General features: G+C 41.6%; 1 protein-coding gene across 5 annotated transcripts in view; it reads right to left on the reverse strand.

The window, feature by feature from the left end:
- The window catches only part of NPAS2 (neuronal PAS domain protein 2), a 100,279-nt gene that overhangs the window by 66,061 nt on the left and 15,453 nt on the right, over positions 1–18,765 (reverse strand). Inside the window, exon 2 of one of the 5 annotated variants that reach the window (XM_068680493.1) lies at positions 2,577–2,675. The exons of the other annotated variants lie outside the window; for them this stretch is intronic. The gene's annotated coding sequence lies outside the window, so the exon portion shown is untranslated. The remainder of the gene's footprint in view (positions 1–2,576; positions 2,676–18,765) is intronic. 5 annotated transcript variants of the gene reach the window in all.

Here is an 18,765-nt window from a genome sequence, read left to right on the forward strand (position 1 = left end):
AAAAGATCTGCAAGGGTCCAATGCAGAGAAGTCACATCCCAAAACATAGATTAATGAGGACTGCTCGTAAAGCTGTAGTAAAGCAGGCAGGTGAGGTATTCAGATGCTGACAATGTTACCAGGGATATTTTTATTGCCATCTCAAAAAAAAAAAAAGTGTTGCCCCAGAGCAAAAAAACAAGTCTATTATTTCACAGACCAGTCAAAAAATGTAGATGTTCCCATTTCATCAGTGTTTTATCCGCTGTTTGCCAAAACCAACACAAATCTTGGCAAAGGAAGGTATTTCGTGAAGTTATGTGGACTGACTTAATGTATTAATCTTTACAGTGACACAGATTATTAGAAACTCAATGATATGTGGAATGTTTTACGATGTGCTTTCACTCTGATAAATAGCTAATCACCATATATTTGTGACAACAGAGCATTACAGGAAGCAGTGATATGTGTTCTGAAAAACACCATCGGTCCTTTTATGCCCTCTGCATAATGCCCTATCATCTGCGGTGCTTAACTTTGCGATGTTGCTTTCAAAACCACCGAAAATGTTCATTATGAGAATACTAACATTTGTCAAAGCCTCCTTTCTGGTCTTTTGTGGCGGTGGTGTGATTTTTTTTTTTTTTTTTTTCTTTTTCCCCAGTAAAAGTGCATTACATGTTATTTGACAGCTGGTAATTGTATGTGTATTGAATTAAAGCATTGATTTTAATTTTCAAAGTCAAACTCGCCCTCTTTTAGCTGAATGAATTACTTTTTTCATTAGAAAAAGTATTGGTACTGGACTTCGGATACAGGATCAGAGCTTATGCAGCCTGTCCCCAGGGATATTTTCTACTGCTCTCTTCTTGAAATATTGAAAGGTTCTAACTTGCCCATTACCCAGAAAAAAAAAAAAAAAAAAAAAAAAGAGAATAAATCTCTGAATGGCTAGCACAGCTCCTAAATTCATAGCTAGCTTTCAGTTATTTTTTGTTTTATTCCAGTTCCCTGGCTGCTAGGATGGTTTTCAGTCATACAGGATAAGTAAAAATAGGCTGGGTAAAGCTTGTATGGGAAACCCTGAAAGAAAATGCAGGTGCTGCTTGGAATTACACTGATTATGCCACAGACAGGAATCTATCTTTGAGTCAATGGTACGGCACATTTAGAAGACTCCCTGGGAAAAGAGGCTCTCTGACCCCTTCCCCTATATTATACTTTTCATAGACGCAGGTGCTTTGCCCTCTCTAGTCTGCTCCTGAGGAACTTAACTGCAGACCGAAAGAGTCACTGTAATGTGGAAACCATAGGAGAAAAAAAAAAAAAAAAAAAAAAAAAAAAAAGGGATCATAGGTTGTCATCCCAGAGAGATGTTCAAAAAAAGACTCAAGCTTTGTGCCAAGTTTCAGAAGACAGGCTTCTTCTCCTGCTCTCTCAAAACCTAATCACCAGGAGCCAAGTCTCTGACCTGTTGCTCTTATCATGCATTCAAAGACATCTGCTGCTTCCTTATTCTTAGACTATCAAACCAATTATCTCTGCCTCAGCCTGGATTTTGTCCCACTCCAGTGAACATGAAGCTATTCAGCCTGCCCTCTCCTCCGCTCTCTTCACCAGGGAGCCACCGCCTCCTCCTCCTCTTCTTCCCCCTCTTCCTCCTCCTCTTTCTCCTTCTCCTTCTTCCCTTTCTCTTCTTCTTCCTCCTCCTCCTCCTCCTTCCATGGCATGGCCCCATCCAGATGTGGCCCCCTCCAGCACACAGCTGGGATGCAGACACGAGGCTGCTCTCTGCTCTCGCTCCCATCGGTGAGGAGCAGCAGTAAGTCCCTTGAAACCAGTGGAGTCAAAGCCCTGCAAACCTGTCCTGGAGTTACAAACCAGCGCTATACACCGAGCCTCTAAAACAGAGCTGGAACAAGACAGCGCAGCAGCTGCCGCCCTTCCATGAACAGCTTTCCTGCTGATGAGGAGCCGTGTTTCGGATGAGGAGCCTGCCCACTCGCACAGCTCCAGCCGTCCTGCGTGTTGTAGATGTGATAATTTGACTGGAGATTTTCTGCCATACAGTGGCTTGTACTTGTGGGCTGAACAAAGAAACTCTCTGCAGAGTTTAAGAATTTATTTAAATATCATGTTTTGATTCCTCCGTGTCTCAAGAGCCTGTATGCATGCCATAGCTTTCCCCTGTTTCTCTGTCTAGCAATTCACTACCGTCCCAACAGGCATTATTACAAAATCTAGCAATAGCGTTTAATTCAACCCAAATTTGCCTGTATCCTACTGAAAAAAAAAATAAAAAATTGCATGTGGAAAGAAGCAGCTGATGTCCTGTCTCATACATTTTTGCAGCTCTGCTGATATATGTGAAAGAAAATGCTAGCCCACATCAGTTACTCCGTGTCTTTTTTGCTCTAAGACCTGTGATTCTTTTTGCAACCGGGCATTAAAATGGGTTTTCTCCGAGGCATAATAAAAATATCACAGTAGTGACATACATCATCTTTTGGGCGCCATGTTATGTGATGAAATTTTTCGTGGTACACTTAGTTTGCATTTGTCCAAAGTAACTGAAAGTGAGAATGCGCACTGACCTGCTCCAGAGCAACCGTATTAGCCACCAATAATGCAGACGATCACATGCGCCAATTTGACTCTGTGCAGCACAGTGTGTTTATTATTTCTGCAATAAACTGTGGAAGAAAATAAAGTGTGAGAGCATTTCATTCACGTCCAGCTGTCCTATTGCTATAGCATTGCTTTAACAGCAGAAACAAATATAGGAATATATGCACAGGTCTTCTCTCTGTCTGGCGCAGATGCCTGTTTTACGAACCGCTTTTTGTTTTTAATTCTAATTTTAGCCAAACCCTCTATAGCTTTTACAAATGGACTATGTTGATTTCTTTCTACTACTTCCACATTTAGATCAGCTACTGTTACACTGCTTCCATTTCAATGTTATAAAATGAAGCAATGGTTCAGGAACTGGTTGAATATTTGAGGGATACCTGCTTTTCTACAAATAAAGGGAGCAGTTGATGCAATCTCTTTGCATCATTTTGTTCATTAATAAATATATTCCCATAAAATATGAGGGTGTGATAATGTATATGAAGAGGAGATCATACACAGTGAAATATTTCTTGATACCAGAATTTGGGAACCTGACACTAATCAGAGCCATGGCTGTAATCAGTTTTTTTTTTTTTTTCAGGATTCCACTCCTTGGAATGCAAAGTGAACCTTAGAGCAAGGCATAGGATTGTTATTGTACTAGAAATAAGAGGATGATGGCAGATCTTCGCATGGGGTTGTAAGAACCATGATCATTACTGTCCCCTGTCCAGGGAAAACCATGAAGAATTTAGGGAATTAGTGCCCTCTTCAAAGAAAAAGGCACTGGCTGCTCTGGGATGATGTGGATTTTGTATATGGTTCTTTTGTCCCTAAGATTACACAAGCTTTCCATCCTGGTCTTTGCAAAATATTAAAAGATTTTAAATGGGCTTTGCCCCAGAGAGACAGATTCCAAAATGCTGTTACACAAATAAATTGATGAATGGGATGCCTATATATTATTTATTTCCTCTTGGAATTGGTGACCTTCCATCACTCAGTAGTTTCCTTCACACTCCCTCACTTGTGAATTATAAGTTAATCAAGAGTACAATGGAAACAATGCATGTGTAGCCTGCTCACTGCATTCATCTCTCTCCTCAGGGTGGATTACGGATGTTGAAGTTGTAATGAGCTTTCTTTTAGGCCAGTTTTGACCTCAATTCTGACTTTACCAGCAAAAATTTCTCATATGAGATTACGCAAGATGTATTTGGAAAATACACTGGGATCTGTAAAAGGGGTTGCGAAGCACGATTAGTTTAAGAGTATATCCTTGCTTTTAACTGCTCTATTTTGGGGCAGCAGGCTACATCATAAATAATTTAGACTGAGGATCTTCAAATTCATTGTTTTAACTTGGTCTCCAAGGAACCAAAGTCTAACTGTTTTTGAAAGGATATTTATTTCTAGGGATCCTCAGTCCCAGAATTCACAAACCCAAAATGACAGCCACATGTGGCTGAAGGAAAGAGAGGAGCAGGTAGGGGAAAGTGGTTTCTGGCACGGTGCTGACATGCTACCTCCTGAAGCCTGCTCCTGGTTTTACCACACAGCATGACTTTGATGCTATTTCACACTTACCAGTGCAGATGAAGCAGGATTTCAGCATGTGGCTCTGTTTTGCAGAGCCTGAGCCTTTGGGATTTCCCCTCAGAGGGGATGCAATGCATCTGCTGCAAGCATTTGTTTTCAAACTACACAGATACACAATGCCAGTGAATGGAGTACCAGGAAAAACTATTCTCACACAGCTGATAATGCTAGTGGTAACAATGGAGGAATTATTCTCATTATAAAGAAGAGTTGATCTGAAAGGTAAAGAGAGGTGGTAATTAATTTCCCTTAATAGTCACACTGGGATCTCCTGTAGTGTGCGGTCTGATGTTAATAATATATTTTCCCCCCTATAATTAATGTTCATGTTCTGTTCCTGGGGGACTCTTCTCCACTATCCTCAGCATTGTCATTACTTAAGCATGCACAAGCAACTTTAGCACCTCAGTTGATGCAATATCTAATTCAAGCACTGCCTCCCTTGCCCCTGTCTTATCTCCTGCCAGGTGGGTGGCAAATGCCATCACTGAAACATGCAGCCTCAGGAGAGCTGAGAAATAATTAGGCATTTTGCCCCATTTTGGAGGAGTGCTGAGTTTTAAACAAAACAAGAGGATAGCACAAGCAGTGGGGGAGCCCTCTCTTCCCTTCCTGCTTTCTGAGGCTTGTTGTTTAGGGATGGGGAGGCAGAGACTGACTCCTTGGGGACCTTACAGAGGAGAGGCATAACACTGTGCTGCAGCAGAGTGAGTAGGGAAGCAGAGCAGCCTGTGGCTCTTGCATGTGTTGGCTGCTGAGGGCATGGGCAGAGAGCAAAGCCAGGGCAGAAGCAATTGGACCTGGGCTGCTGCCGGCTGTCGTCTCTGGTGTAAATCAAAGCCTGTTTGGAATAGCTGCTGTATGCACCAGAGATCAATCAGCATCCGAATTGCTCTAAGATCCTCTCACTAAGGCATGCTGGATGCTCCTTAGCTGCAAACACAGGCACGATTCTGGCCCTTTTTGGAAAGAAACAAATCTGAGTGATGAGTGCTTCCTCACCAGAAAGAGCAGAAAGGCAAAAAGCTCAGAAAAGACTAGAAGAGTAAGTTCTGTGACATCGTACCACTTTCTCCTGGTGTTTTATCCTTGTTTTTAATATGGGGTTCCTGCAGGACAAAGATGCCATGGAAGTGATTCTTTTTCCTTTACCCTTAAATTGCCTCGAGCCTTTCCATGCACCATGCACGCTGGTGTGCATGTGTCATGTTTTAGAAGATTAGAGAGGATGACTCTCAACAGACATGAAAGAAAAGTGGGAACATGACAAAGAGCTCAAATATGTGCATTTTGTTTCTGCAGGACAGCAGAGATTCATGCTTAGGGGAACACATACAAATATATATACATTTTTAAGGGATGTGATCTTGTACAATTGGACACAAAGTTCCCTAGACCAAATGCACACTCCCACCACAGCATGTCCAGCCCCATGCACTCTCTGACTTCTGCTACAGAAGTGTAACCTAACCAGAGATTTAAATTTTCTGGAAACACCTGCACATAGAAAACATATCAGATTTTCCTGGGCATTTTTTCCCTTTAAGGGAAAACTGAAATATCTATGGTTTTGATATTAAAACTAAATTTTATTTACCTCTTTATGAATAAGAAAAGTATTATGCCTAGTTTTGTTTGCACATATAAAATTCTCTAGATATATCTCTGAAAAAAAAAAATCCTGGCTTTTGAACACCATCAAAAAGGGCTGGTATTAAAGACAGAGCTGTAATGCACACAAAGTACTTCTTGACATTTCTGGCTAGTTGACATATCTCTAAAGCAGTAAAATGAATAAGTAAATAACTAGTAAGACAGAAATAGAGACTACCACCATTACCAACCCATTAGCAAGGGGGTTCCAAAGATTTCAGAGATACTACGTAAGCAGATTTAAGGTCAAAACGCACAAAGCCATACAGCACAAACCCATCTTTCTAGAAGAAACGTTTGCAAACTAAACATTTGTATGCAGGATATAGCTAACACAGCATAGTGACTTCATAGTAACCTAACTGGAAATGCTTTATTATGTGGAAAGTACTTTGAAGGGTAAAGTTTCAGCAATTATTTCAAACGCTGCACTTTTTTTGCTCATTCTGACAAAAGATATCTCTCAAATACATAAATACATTCAAGCTTTTCTCATGATTTCCAATTTTGTTTTTCCTACTTTGCACTGAAAAAAAAAAAAATAAAAAGGAGGACAGAATGGAGAGCAGAGATAAATCTTTTTGTTGAAAATTTCATTACCTGTACCCCAATCTTCACAACTCTAGGCTTTGCACATTTAAAAAAAGATTAGCATGAAGTGTTATTTATAAATCATGGATTAACGAAAGTACTGCCAATCATGTGATAGTTTTTTTTTTTTTTTTTTTTTTTTTCCCCTGAAAAATTGTGTATTTTGATTTTTAAAGAAAACAGAGACACTTTTTGCATCTTTTAAAAAATTCTTTGGGACACTGGCTTTATGGAAAACCAGAACTCAACCTTTCTTTATTGGAATAATTCAGATTTTCTGACTTTTCTTTTTTTTTTTCTGTAAAAAAGTAACTACCAGTGAGATGCTTAAATATAACAAGGATTGTTATCCCCTGTTATCTGCTCACACAGATTCCTGGTTCTGGAGACCAGCAAAGGATGGAGAGACCTCGAGTGGTTGCTCACACCTTTTAATCAGAAATCTTTCTTGGGCTTTCTCCCCTGTACTGGCAGAGATGCTGAGGTGCCAACCAGACCCATAATTTCTGGTAAGAGAGCCCTGGTGAAGCCACGTAGTGTCGCTGCTTCACACCTGACCTCCCTGGTGCGACTGGAGACCTACCAGCACCATGTCTGTGGTGCCCCATCCCAGCCTCACATGGGTCCTGCCAAGGGAGAGTGGCAAAGAGGCTCTGAATACTGCTCTTAACAACTGAGGAATACAATACTGCTACACTTCCAGTTACACTGAGAATGCACCCTTTTTTCCAAGCAACAACAACAAAAAATAGTATTATGGTGCTATTTAAAATAAATAATGGCAACATAACTTTCTCCCACCCATCTGGGGAGCCTGTGTCTTGAAATGTGTAGGCTCTACTCATACCAAAGGTTTGCTTCTAATTAAGGGGTAAACGAAGTCCTTTCTAACACCTGTATTGTATGGATTTAATATGCTAATGTGTAAGGCTGTCTCAAATATTTAATCCTAAAATGTGTTACTTTCTTTTTTTCTGTACTCTTAAGTAGTTAGTGCTGCTAATTTAACTCCATCAGGATGAAAGGCATTAAATGAAATGTCTGGAAGGAATTAATTTAAGTGCTTATCAAAGACTGGTAATATCAGTTTCCACTGGTAAGTAAAATGAATGCCCGTGAACTGGAATCAGATACATTGATTCAGCTCTGTTGTGAAAACATAGCTTAGAGATAAGTAGTACTACAATTATTCGCCCAGGAAAATGTGCATCATCTTAATGGAACCACTATAATGACCTTGACTAAACTCACTGCATTCTCACCTTCTCAGACTCAGTGCCAAAATACCAACAATATCATGAAGTTGGTCTGTGCTGTGAAGTGTCCATTTTACAATGGGACATTGAGAAAAAAATCTATATCCGCAAATGTTTCATGGTTCATACATACAGTTGATGCTGCATAAAAAGAACTAGAAAATAATACAGGATTTTTATGATTCAGGGGTGCATTCTTGGCTTATGTTTACAGCTCCTCCAGGCCTGCAGGGCTGTGATTTGGTCTAGGTTGACATTCACTAAATCTACAGATTTAGCTCCAGTCTGCTGATGACACAGCCGGAGCTGAGGTTAAGGCAGGGGACTGCTGGAGATAAAAAGCAAATGGTACTGCCAGGAAGAGCAAGGCTAAGGAAGCTCAGAGAGTAGAAGTGCAGTAAAGCATGACCAGCTTGAGGGCTAGAAGGGAATAATACCCTTTGGTTTATGTTAGTCTCAGGTTTAACGTCATGGAGCTCAGATCCAGAGAGCTGAATTTATTACTGGATCTCACAGGACTTACTGCGATCCCAATTACAGACAATGGTGAAAATTTGCTGTTGGCCTCCTTATGCAAAGCCAGGACTATGCCTTAGCCTGGGCCAACACAGGCTTCCTCCTTACTCACCCTTGTGCAGCATAAACTCTTCAATTCAATTTGCAGCTGTGGGGAGTCTTTTTGCTGATACACAGGGTTTTTAAGGGCTATTATTAGCTTACTGAAACGAAACTGCTGTTGATATGAAAAGCTTCAATACAAAATCAGGACAAAGTGACCTGAAAAAAGTATGGATTCCCTGTCTTGCCAAGTATACGTGTTCTGGTGAGGCCTATCAAGCACTGGCTGTGTGCGTGTGGAAGATAATGAGGATTCATACGAAGGTAGCTGCAGACCAAGCACCTCTGATCCAGCTGTTTTTAACCCTAACCCTCATCCTAAGCCTATCATTAAGTATCACCTGAAAACTTCTATCCCATAAAATATCCAATGGAAGCTATATACCTCAACTGTCAGTGCTCCCACAGATGTTGTGGGATCCAGCAGAAAACTGAACTGTCCATCTCTGTAATTCTTACCACTCAGCCCCACTCCATGTGCACCCCTAGCCACCTTTATCTGTCCTGCAGCAGCTTCCCTGGAGCGAAAACTCAGCTTAAAGCCTTTGGTCCTGCCAGTCCTCCTTCATAGCAGCCTGCTGGCCTTGTGCAACCCAGGAATATTTGTCCTCACTTGGCCTTTCCACATCTAACATTTAACTGTAACTCTTACCGCAAATACTGGGTAAAAGTTGCCTGGTATCTCCTCCTTTCCCCTACAGCTGGCTCTGCACCTACAGCACCAAGAGATGGGCTTCAATCAGTAAGGAATCATTGCTCTCCTCACCCAGCATTACAGAATATACCAGTGATCTCTTGTAGCAATAAACAGAAGTCTCTTGCCCCTCTGATTGCTAACAGCCTGAATGTTAATCCTAGATTTAAGTTTCTCTACCCCAAGGCCAAGAAGAACTTGGTCCAGGTGGAGAAAAGGGTTTCTAGCATGGTACTCTTTATTGACTTGGGCCCTTCTTGCCTTTAGCATTTGGGTTCAGTGGGTTATGTTCACTGACAGATGCTGTAAGACGTTCATGGTGAAGGTGAAGGCCTCATAGCTATGGATAGGCCTGTGCTCAGGATTAGTAAAGACAGAGATTGAAGAGCAAAATTTACTACTATGTCTTGCACGTCCTTCTGATCCAGAATGATATACTGTTGTCTGGTTATGGCCATGCTTAGAATGTGAAAGAGATTTTTATACTGCTCATTTCTCTTCCTCGTCTGCAAAAATATCAAATAAATGCCACTCAGTTATTGTCCCATTGGAGAATTCTTTTTAAAATCCTTCATGGCAAGATGGTTGCCTGGTGCTGTCTGACTGTTGGGGCTACACAGCGCTATTGCTCTGTGACAAGAAGCTCCTATGGAGATTCACTCTCAGTCCTACATGGCCATTCCCCAGCCTCCCTAAAGATAAAGTAGGTGTCTCAGCCAAAGTCTGAGGGTCTGAATAGCCACCTTTATGCCTTGCTTGAGCCCTGTTTGCCACATAAACTAGCTTCCTGGCAACAGACTGGATACTTTCAGGAGTGCAGAGATGGGAAAATGCAAAGGTGATATTTCTGCTCTGGGGCTGTGCAGGAATTCCCTGACTGGAACATCCCATGTGGAGAGCAGCCCGCCTGCAGGGCAGTGAAAGAATCACTGTCTCAACCTATGTATTGCACATTTGACTGAAATCTTTGGTTGCAAAGAAGCTGCATTTTTCTGGCACGTTTCTAGGAAAGTAGATTCTCAGTTTGCTGCCAGGTAGGATAGAAGAGTTGAGTTTTTAAGAGCACCAAGTGGCATATTAGCAAGTGTAAATGCATCCAGAAAATGAAAGAGGACTATATTTCTGCTTCTGATTCACTGTTCTGTGCCAAATAACAGTCTCTCAGTCACCTTTTCTTCCTCAAAGAGAACAGGTTGTGACAGATTGAAGTCTTCTCCCCTGCTATGTCAGGAGCCTTTATGTGACAATTACAACATCATTTTTGTTTTATGATCAGCTGAAGTCAGTTCAAAACAGCACTTCACCTCACACATGAAGTAGTATGGCTTTATGTGACAGGGACTGGGATTTGGCAGGAGCAATTCCTCATTTACAATCTGCTTTCTTCTGTCTCAATGTTTTACACCTGATGTAGAGTAACTTTAGTTTTGAAGCCAGTCAGGCTTATCTGGAGGAGTGACTCATCTAGGGCAATCCGAGTAGCCGGCTCCTGCTTGCTCTGAGAGGCACTGAAATGTTGAGCAGTGGAGGAGGAGAGAAATTACAAAACCATGGCAGGGAAGACCTGAGCCCTCCCAGATAAAATCTGTGATATTCATCTGCAAGAAGCAGTCCTGGTGCTCAGCGGGCAGTTTCTTTATCTCCTCCCTTTCCATGGCGATTTTCTTTCTCTCCTGTTGCACCCAGCTCATATGCCAGGGGCAAAGCTGGCCTCAGGAAGTTCAAAAAGAAGCCAGCTGGCTGTGTGAGAGCCCCCACATCAGTGGATCCTGCTGATGTAATCAACAGCACCGTGTTTCTAGGTTTTTTTTTTTTTTTTTTTTTTTTTTTTTTTGTAGGTCTCTAGTACAGCAATTAGCCAAGGGTAGGTCTAAATGCTGCAGTGTTCAGAGTGATCTTGGCTTCCCCTGACAATTCACCCTTTCACATCATCCATCAGACCTATGAAAATAATACAGTATTTCCCATTAGTAATCCCTCCCATTTGTGATTTCTTTTCTTTGTGGCCAGGGGAGACGAAGTGTGCAGCCACCACACAAAGAGCTCTCCGGAGCAACCACTATGAATTCAGGAAACCTGGCCTCAAGCCCATCCACCTTTCCCAATATCTGAATGGCTCCTATTTAATTTCTTTCCTGGTTGCTTTTTATATTTAAAATGTTTATCTTTTAAAATTAAATGCAAGAAAACATGGTGTTCCTAGGCATGGCATCTGTAGGTGCAGACTGGCCTGCAGTCTGACTCGAACAAGTCCTGCACAGGCCTAAGAGTTGGCCCACATGATGGCAACACCAGGGTAAAAGCCACTCTTGATCTTACGCAGGCACTAGCAACAAGCATTTACATTTTATTTTACTCCTAAATCTGACACATGGAGCAATTTTACAGGTGCAGAACAACTCACTGCAGATGTAAGCTACATAATCCAGATCCAAAAGGACATAATAAAAGAAGTTCTGTGGGCAGTAAAGCCAATACCAGCCAATGTCTTACTATTTTTTTTGTCAGAAAGCTCTTGCATAGTTTATTCGGTGTCTGTAGGGCCAGATATGTATTGTCACAAAGAGATGCTCCATAGCTTTGAGATCCTTACCTTTCTCTCAAACTTAAGTGAAATTGGCCAGAAGGTTTGAAATATAGCCAGACAGGCATGCACACAACCACACATATGCACACACACAAAAAATATGACCAAATAATCCTTATTCCCTTAAGAAACTGAGCCAAAAAAAGCACTGTTGTTAACTCAATACCCAATCCAGGCAAGTTTTCAGGACTGGATCCTGCAAGGATTTACAAACCAAAAAAAAATATTAGAGGTTACAACATCTAACTTTTAGTTGTCTGGGCTGTGATTCGTCTCACCTAATTTGAGGTATTCACAGTACAGATGCTGACAGCAGAGATAACTGTCAAAACTGCCTTTGTAGTCAGTGGAGAGGTGCAGCAACTCTTAGGGTATGAGTAACCAATTTTTAAGAGGGTTATCAAAATCAATCAGATATATCATGCTTGAGAAATGCTCCTGAGCAAAGGAGCAGGTTCATGCTAACCCTGTTCTCTCTCTCTAGTCCCCCACTATCTCAGGAGACTACATAACTGCATCTCTGTCAGAAACTTCACGGGTGCCATCCTATAACTATCTGGGTTTCTCCACCCTGAATCCTATGGAAGAAACTGCTCCAGTATTTTCCGCTGATGGCTAGAGGACCTCCTCTGCCTGGTAGCCTAAACTTTCTTCATCTAGACATTGAAAGTTTAAACCATTTTGCTCTCTGGGTAATGTGCTTTAGCTTAAATAACTGTTCTTCCTCATGTTTCCTTATCATTTCATGTACCTCCAGAGAGCAATCACATTGACTCTCAGGCTCTATTTTGCTCAGCCTTTTTCACGTGCATACTTCTTTCTTTGCCTTGTTGAACTCCTCTTCTATCCTCTTTCCCCTCAGCCACTTTGTCCAGGCTAGCAGGTCTTCTCTACACCTCCAAAATATACAATGACAGTCCCCTGATAGGGAAAAAATTGTCTTTTTAAAATTTACTTTGTATATCTGGTTAACCTTTATTTTATTTTTCCTTCATACATATGGCTTCTCATTTAGCTTGCCCTCTGCTTGGATGGGCCTAACAGACACAGACAGAAAAAAAAAAAAAAAAAAAGTGTGAAACACTCAGAAGCAGAATTGTACAAGCACAAGATGGGCATTCAGGAGTACGAGGAGTCTCTGAAGTCACTTTGAGTTCATTCTTAAAAAATAGCAGGCTGCCAGATTGAGAATGTCCCTTTGGCTTCCGTATTTCTCTAGTTTTAAAATCCTAACCAAAGAGCATTAGCATTCTGCTGCTGTGCTTTTACAGGATAGATTACAAACGAGAACAGTGAGTGCGTCTCGGAAGTTATGGTCTTTCCTTTGGATACTTGATATTCCATACAGCCAAGAGCTTCCTTAAGACTGATGAAAACTTCTGTATGCTTGATTTACAGTCTATTTGGAGGTGAAAAAGTGCATTTATTACTTTCATTTCCTTGTTTCCTCTCTCTTTTTTTTTTTTTTTTTTTTTTTTTTTTTGTGTGTGTGTGTATATCCAGGCAGCAGTCCAAGAAAAAATGCAAGTTTTGCGGATTCGTTTATTGACCCTTCCATTGTGATTTAGTAATATACATCAGCTGCTACTTACTTGTACTTACTGAAAACCCAATAAGGGAAGCTGTTGAGCACATGTTCTAAAATAAGTGTATGGTTTAAACATGCTATTAAACTGTAGTACTTGCTTTTCTTCATTTTCTGGATTTTTCCATTTCCTTTCCTGGAGTTTTAATTCCTCTGGGGCATATCATAAAGCCCTTACTCAGAGAAAACTATTTTTCTGTTTACTTTGTTTAGGTTAAAGATTGCATGAGACAGTAATATTCTCAAAACAGTTTCTTATTATTTAGGTCTGCAAAGTTAAATTGTTTCTTGACTCTGTAATTGTTGAATAAAATAATATAAAGTTTGCCATTCTTTCTTGGATGGGATTTTCTTAAAAAGACAGGGAGGGCTCTGTTTTTGTAGTCATGGTGTTTATACAGGTCTTCTGCTTGATCTATGATGGCTCACATGCATTCAATTTTTGTATTACTTATGTTTAAAAAACACAGTGAAAGCAGTTTTGATCCTGCATGGAGGCCACCATTGTGATTTCAACACTCTTATCAATTCTGTTCAGATAACCACATGCTTTGGAAGAGAAATTCTTGATTACTGTCCTTTTTAGCTTTGTACATTTTCCCTTGAATCTGCTCTTGTGTTTGCCTTTCCTTCCATATTTATGCCTTTAGCTGAGCCTGTTGGGCTGTGGGCTGTGGACCTCCTCCAGTGCTGAGGAAATAAATTAGGAGAGCGATCAGCATTTTATCATCACCATGTCACATGACATTTCACATCTTCTTTTGTAATTGTAATTTCAATGGTTCCTTCAATACTGATGAAATTTATAACATGCCAGGAGGGCTCTCTCAGATTAAGCTGTTTTCTTGTGTATTAAAGGGCCGTCATGGAACATTAACCGTGAGACATCAACTAAATGGATCGAGACTTTAACACAAGGTGGATGACCTATAGCTGGAATTCGGTACCCTTTCTCCCAGGCGAGCTGCTTTATTACTCTGTAAGTAGTTTCAGTTCATTCACTGGGACTACTTGTGAGATGCAGTCACTGTGATTAAGAAGGTCAGAATCTGTCCCTGTTGACAAAAGATTATTTTAACACTTAAGATTTCTTTTGTGCAGCTTTTGCTTTGACTAGTGAGCACTTCATCAGGTGAGTCATCCCCTTTCACTGGGTCTAAAGCTTGCACAGCTTGATCCGTCAAGATTTATGGGCATGCATGCGTATACCCCATTAAGCTACACTACTGAAGTGAAGGACGCAGCGTTGGAATAACGAGATATTCACTGTGAGCAAGTAATATTAAACTTGGGCTAGAAACACATTGTGAGCATGTTGGCAAAGGAGATGATTCCTCTGAAATGGGATCAGAGCTGGGTAATATTATGTGCAGCCAGGCCTGATGTTCAAGCAGCTCTTTCTGGAGTGGAAATCAGAAATCTGAAAGTGGTGTCCCAATTTCCCAGGCAATATAATGGGGGAAGCAGGCCGCCTTGGGGGAGGATTCACAACCCAGAGTGAAATATTTGCTGCCTAAATGCAGAAGACACTGGCACTTTGTATTGCTATCTCACGTATGGCCCTAAGTACGGTACGGTTTCAAGCCACCCTTCTCCTCTATGCTCCTCAGGGATATGCCTTTCTCCTGCCCAGTCAGTAAGAAATCCAGGCTCTGCATCTTGGGTGCTCAAAGCCAACTACTAAGTTAGCTCAAGGCCATTTGTAACTAAGGGTGCAAATAGGAGCAGTCCTTCACTGTTTAAGGGCATGTGGTAGTAGAGTGCGCTTAAATGAGCTTTAGTCTGTTGTGAAACCCCACCTCCCACCCCTCAGTAGATCTGCTGTGAAGCATCCCAGCTGCTCACAGCTACTTCCCTGCATGGCTTCACAAGGGGCAGTTGTCAATTTTGCCCCATATCACTGGAAATGGATTTGAGGACAAATACAGCCACTTTACCCGGATGACTGTCACAGCATTATTCGCAGTACTAACAATATCCTAATAGCTATACAAAATCAATACATTGAAATGGCCTAATTTTAAATTAAAAATCATAGTATCTTTCTGGAGGGTTGTGAAGCCAACCTAAAGCAAACACTTATCAATTGTATTTTATTTCTTGTCAGGCCTCCCTTTCATCTCACACTATGAACCAGAGAAATGCCCGAGTTTTTCCCTCAGACTTTGATCACTGCATTACCATGACAACAATGTATTTACTGTAGCTATAATGGATGGACTTCAGATGTCAACTGGGTCCCTTGGAAGTCCGTGGGGGTGCTTTTGCTCACCGTATACCACAGTAAATGAAAGAATGATTCTCTTGATTGAAGAGCTAACAGGTAAATTGCATTTGCTTTCAAATTTCACCTGTTCTTTCAGCAGTGCCCACTGCCTTCCATCAGTTTTAAATTCACTGACTCTTTTAATTACATGGAAAAACAGGTCAAACTTCTATTTATCAGCTCGCTTTGTGCTTTGCTGACTGAAGCCCGTAATCCAACAAGTTAATGCATCAATCTGACAGGATGTGACGCATGGACACCATGAAGGTGTTTATTCTTATTGTTTATGTTATTATTCTTTTCAGAGCTTTCCAGCCTTGAAAAGAAAAATATATATATATATTAAAAAAAATGTGTAAGGCTTTGTTCTTAAACAGTTCACAACTAAAGGATGATATTTTGCATGCATATAGGTTTGGAGCATAAAAATATATGATAGAAACAAGACCTATTACGCTTCTGAAGACATTGACACATGAGAGTAATCAAGTCACTTCAACAATAAAAATAACCTCCAAGCGAAGCACAAGCTTTATACCTTATCGAATTACAGACACAATACAAAGCAGCACATGTAACTCCAGCTCAGCAAGCAAGAAGCAACTTCGTTACAGCAAGAGTCTTAAAGTTTGTGTTTTCTTACCTTAAGGAGTTTGTGAATAGACAATAAAATTCCTTTTGCACAAGGTTTTGTAGAGATTAAATTATAAATATACATAAAAAGCTTCAATAATGCCTGTCAATCTGCTCCTAAAAGATGCAATTAGAAGATCAGAAAACTAATTAAAAAGCCTGTTTGATCTCAAGAGTTTGGTTGCATACTGACAATTTTGGAAATAATTCATATCAGAAGAATTTTTGAAGCTTTATATAGCTCTGAACATGTACAACTGATATTTTCTCAGATATAAAAATAGTGCATAATTCTTTAAAATGAGAACTGTATCATCATGGTAGTCATAAAGATGACTTTAGCTATTAGTAAGAAAAAATCTTTATTAGTCTATTTAAACCAGTTAACATTTTTAATTTAAAATCTTGAAAGGCTGACTTAACCATACCACAACACATCACAGCATCAGAAACATCTGAAAATGAGCAAGAAAGTAGCATTGTGGGCTCAATATTTATCATTTCTCAGTTGCATACATTTCAAAGTATAGATGACAAATCCTATGTCAAATTTAATCTTTTAAACTACCTTTTTAGCTGTATCACCTATTAGAAAAAAAAAAAAAGTTTCCAGGGAAATATTTTCAATTAAACAAAATGCATTTTTTTCTCTTTTGACCTACTGCAAGCTTGCTGAACCATAAAGGCCCTCATTTTGAAGCAGATAAAGAGTCCAAAATATTATGTGCACTGAGTCAAAGTAGTGGAAAGTTTTGAAGAGAACAGAGTGTGACAGGCAACAACATCTAATGGCCTCATTGCAGCCCCAAAACTCTGGGTGACAAAGGCAAAATTTTGGCCACGTTGGAGCTCAAGGGAGTCAGCATTTCATCTGAAATGTGCTTTTTGCTGCCTGCTTGGTACAAAGTAGATCTGAACCTAGTAGACAGTCACTCAAAATGCCCCGGTGTGAAGAGCTCAGCCAGCCACCATGTGCCACTTTCCCTTCCTGCTACTGCACTGAGGATATAAGGGAACTGGTCATGCCTCATATCTTTATCTGGAACGCATCCTGTTCTTCCAAATAATCTCTGGGCCTGTCAGAAGCCAAAATAATTGAACAGGACAGTACTGCTAGCAGTGGTGGCTGTTGATGTTTCCCCCTCCCTACCTGTGTTAGGTACGCTGCCACTGCCACTACCCTTCACAGTCTGGCTGTGTTGTGCATAAAATACTCCTTCTTAGCCCCATTTTTGTACAATAACCACTTGTAGCCAGTGGATTTTGCAACTGAGAACAATGCATGAGCTTAATTTTTCATTTTTTCCTTTCACTCCCCCAAATACAGAAGCAATAATTTTAAGAGAAAAGGGAGAAACTCATCTATGAAAAGCTTTGCTCAGTAAATGCATCTAGAGAATGGTCAAGAAGAACTTCTGAAGTCTTGAGGGTTTTATTAAGGCTCATGTATATGGCTTCAGGAAATACAAATTTTATTCAGGGCTGTAGTGGGTTTACATGGCAAGGTTTTGGTAGCAGGGGCCCAAGGGGTGGTTTCTGTGAGAAAGATCTAGAAGCCGCCCCATGTTTGGGAAGGGCCCCATTGTTTTCCAGAGCTGAGCCAATAAGCGATGTTGTTTTGCGCCTCTGTGAGAGCATATTTAAGACAGGGAAAAAAACGCTGCGCCACACAGCAGCTGGGAGAGTCAAGGGAGTGAGGAACGGCACCAAGGTCAGTGTAGAAGGAGGGGGAGAGGTGCTCCAGGCGCCGGAGCAGAAGTCCCCTGCGGCCTGTGGTGAGGACCATGGTGAAGCAGGATGTCCCCCTGCAGCCCATGGAGTACCACGGTGGAGCAGGGTTCCACGCTGCAGCCCGTGGAGGAGACCACGGTGGAGCAGGTGGCCCTGCACCGACGGAGGCTGCCGCCTGTGGAAGACCCCTGCCGGAGCAGATTCCGGGCCGGACCTGTAGCCCGTGGGGAGGAGACCACGCAGGAGCAGGTGACCTGGCAGGAGCTGCTGCCCGTAGGGGAGCCAGGTTGGAGCAGTTTTCTCCTGAGGGATGGACCCCGTGGTACGGACCCATATCTGGAGCAGTTCTGGAAGAGCTGCTGCCTGTGGGAAGCCCACGCCGGATCAGTTCGTCAAGGACTGCATCCCGTGGGTGGGACCCCACAGCACAGGGGACGAGAGTGACCGAGAAGGAGCGGCAGAGAAGAAGCGCTGTAGACTGACCATAACCCCCATTCCCCCGTTCCCCTGCGCTGCTCGAGGGGAGGAGGTGGAAGAGGGTGGATGGGGGGGAAGGTGCCTTTGGTTTCTTTCCTTTGTTTCTCACTTCTCTAGCTTGTTAGTAATAAGCAATAAATCTTACCATCTTCTTATGCTGAGTCTGTTTTGCCCGTTACAATAATTACTGCATGATTTTCTCATCCTTATCTCAACCCTTGAGCCCTTTTCTCCCCATTCCTCTTTGAGGAGGGGGAGTGAGAGAGCGGCTGTGGTGGAGCTCGGCTGCCCACTCGAGCAGAACCACAACAAGGGCTAGCCTTGTCAGACCTCCCTCACTTCTTGCCTGTTCTAGGGAATGACTTGGGGACAGCATTGTCCAAGTAGCCTTGCTTGATTTCTCCAGTTACGAGAGTCACGCAGAACACTTCCATAATCAAACCTCTTGGGCTGAAAGTTTCCAATATGGTGTCTGCC

Source organism: Anas acuta, chromosome 1 (assembly GCF_963932015.1).
Source record: "Anas acuta chromosome 1, bAnaAcu1.1, whole genome shotgun sequence".
NCBI lineage: Eukaryota > Metazoa > Chordata > Aves > Anseriformes > Anatidae > Anas > Anas acuta.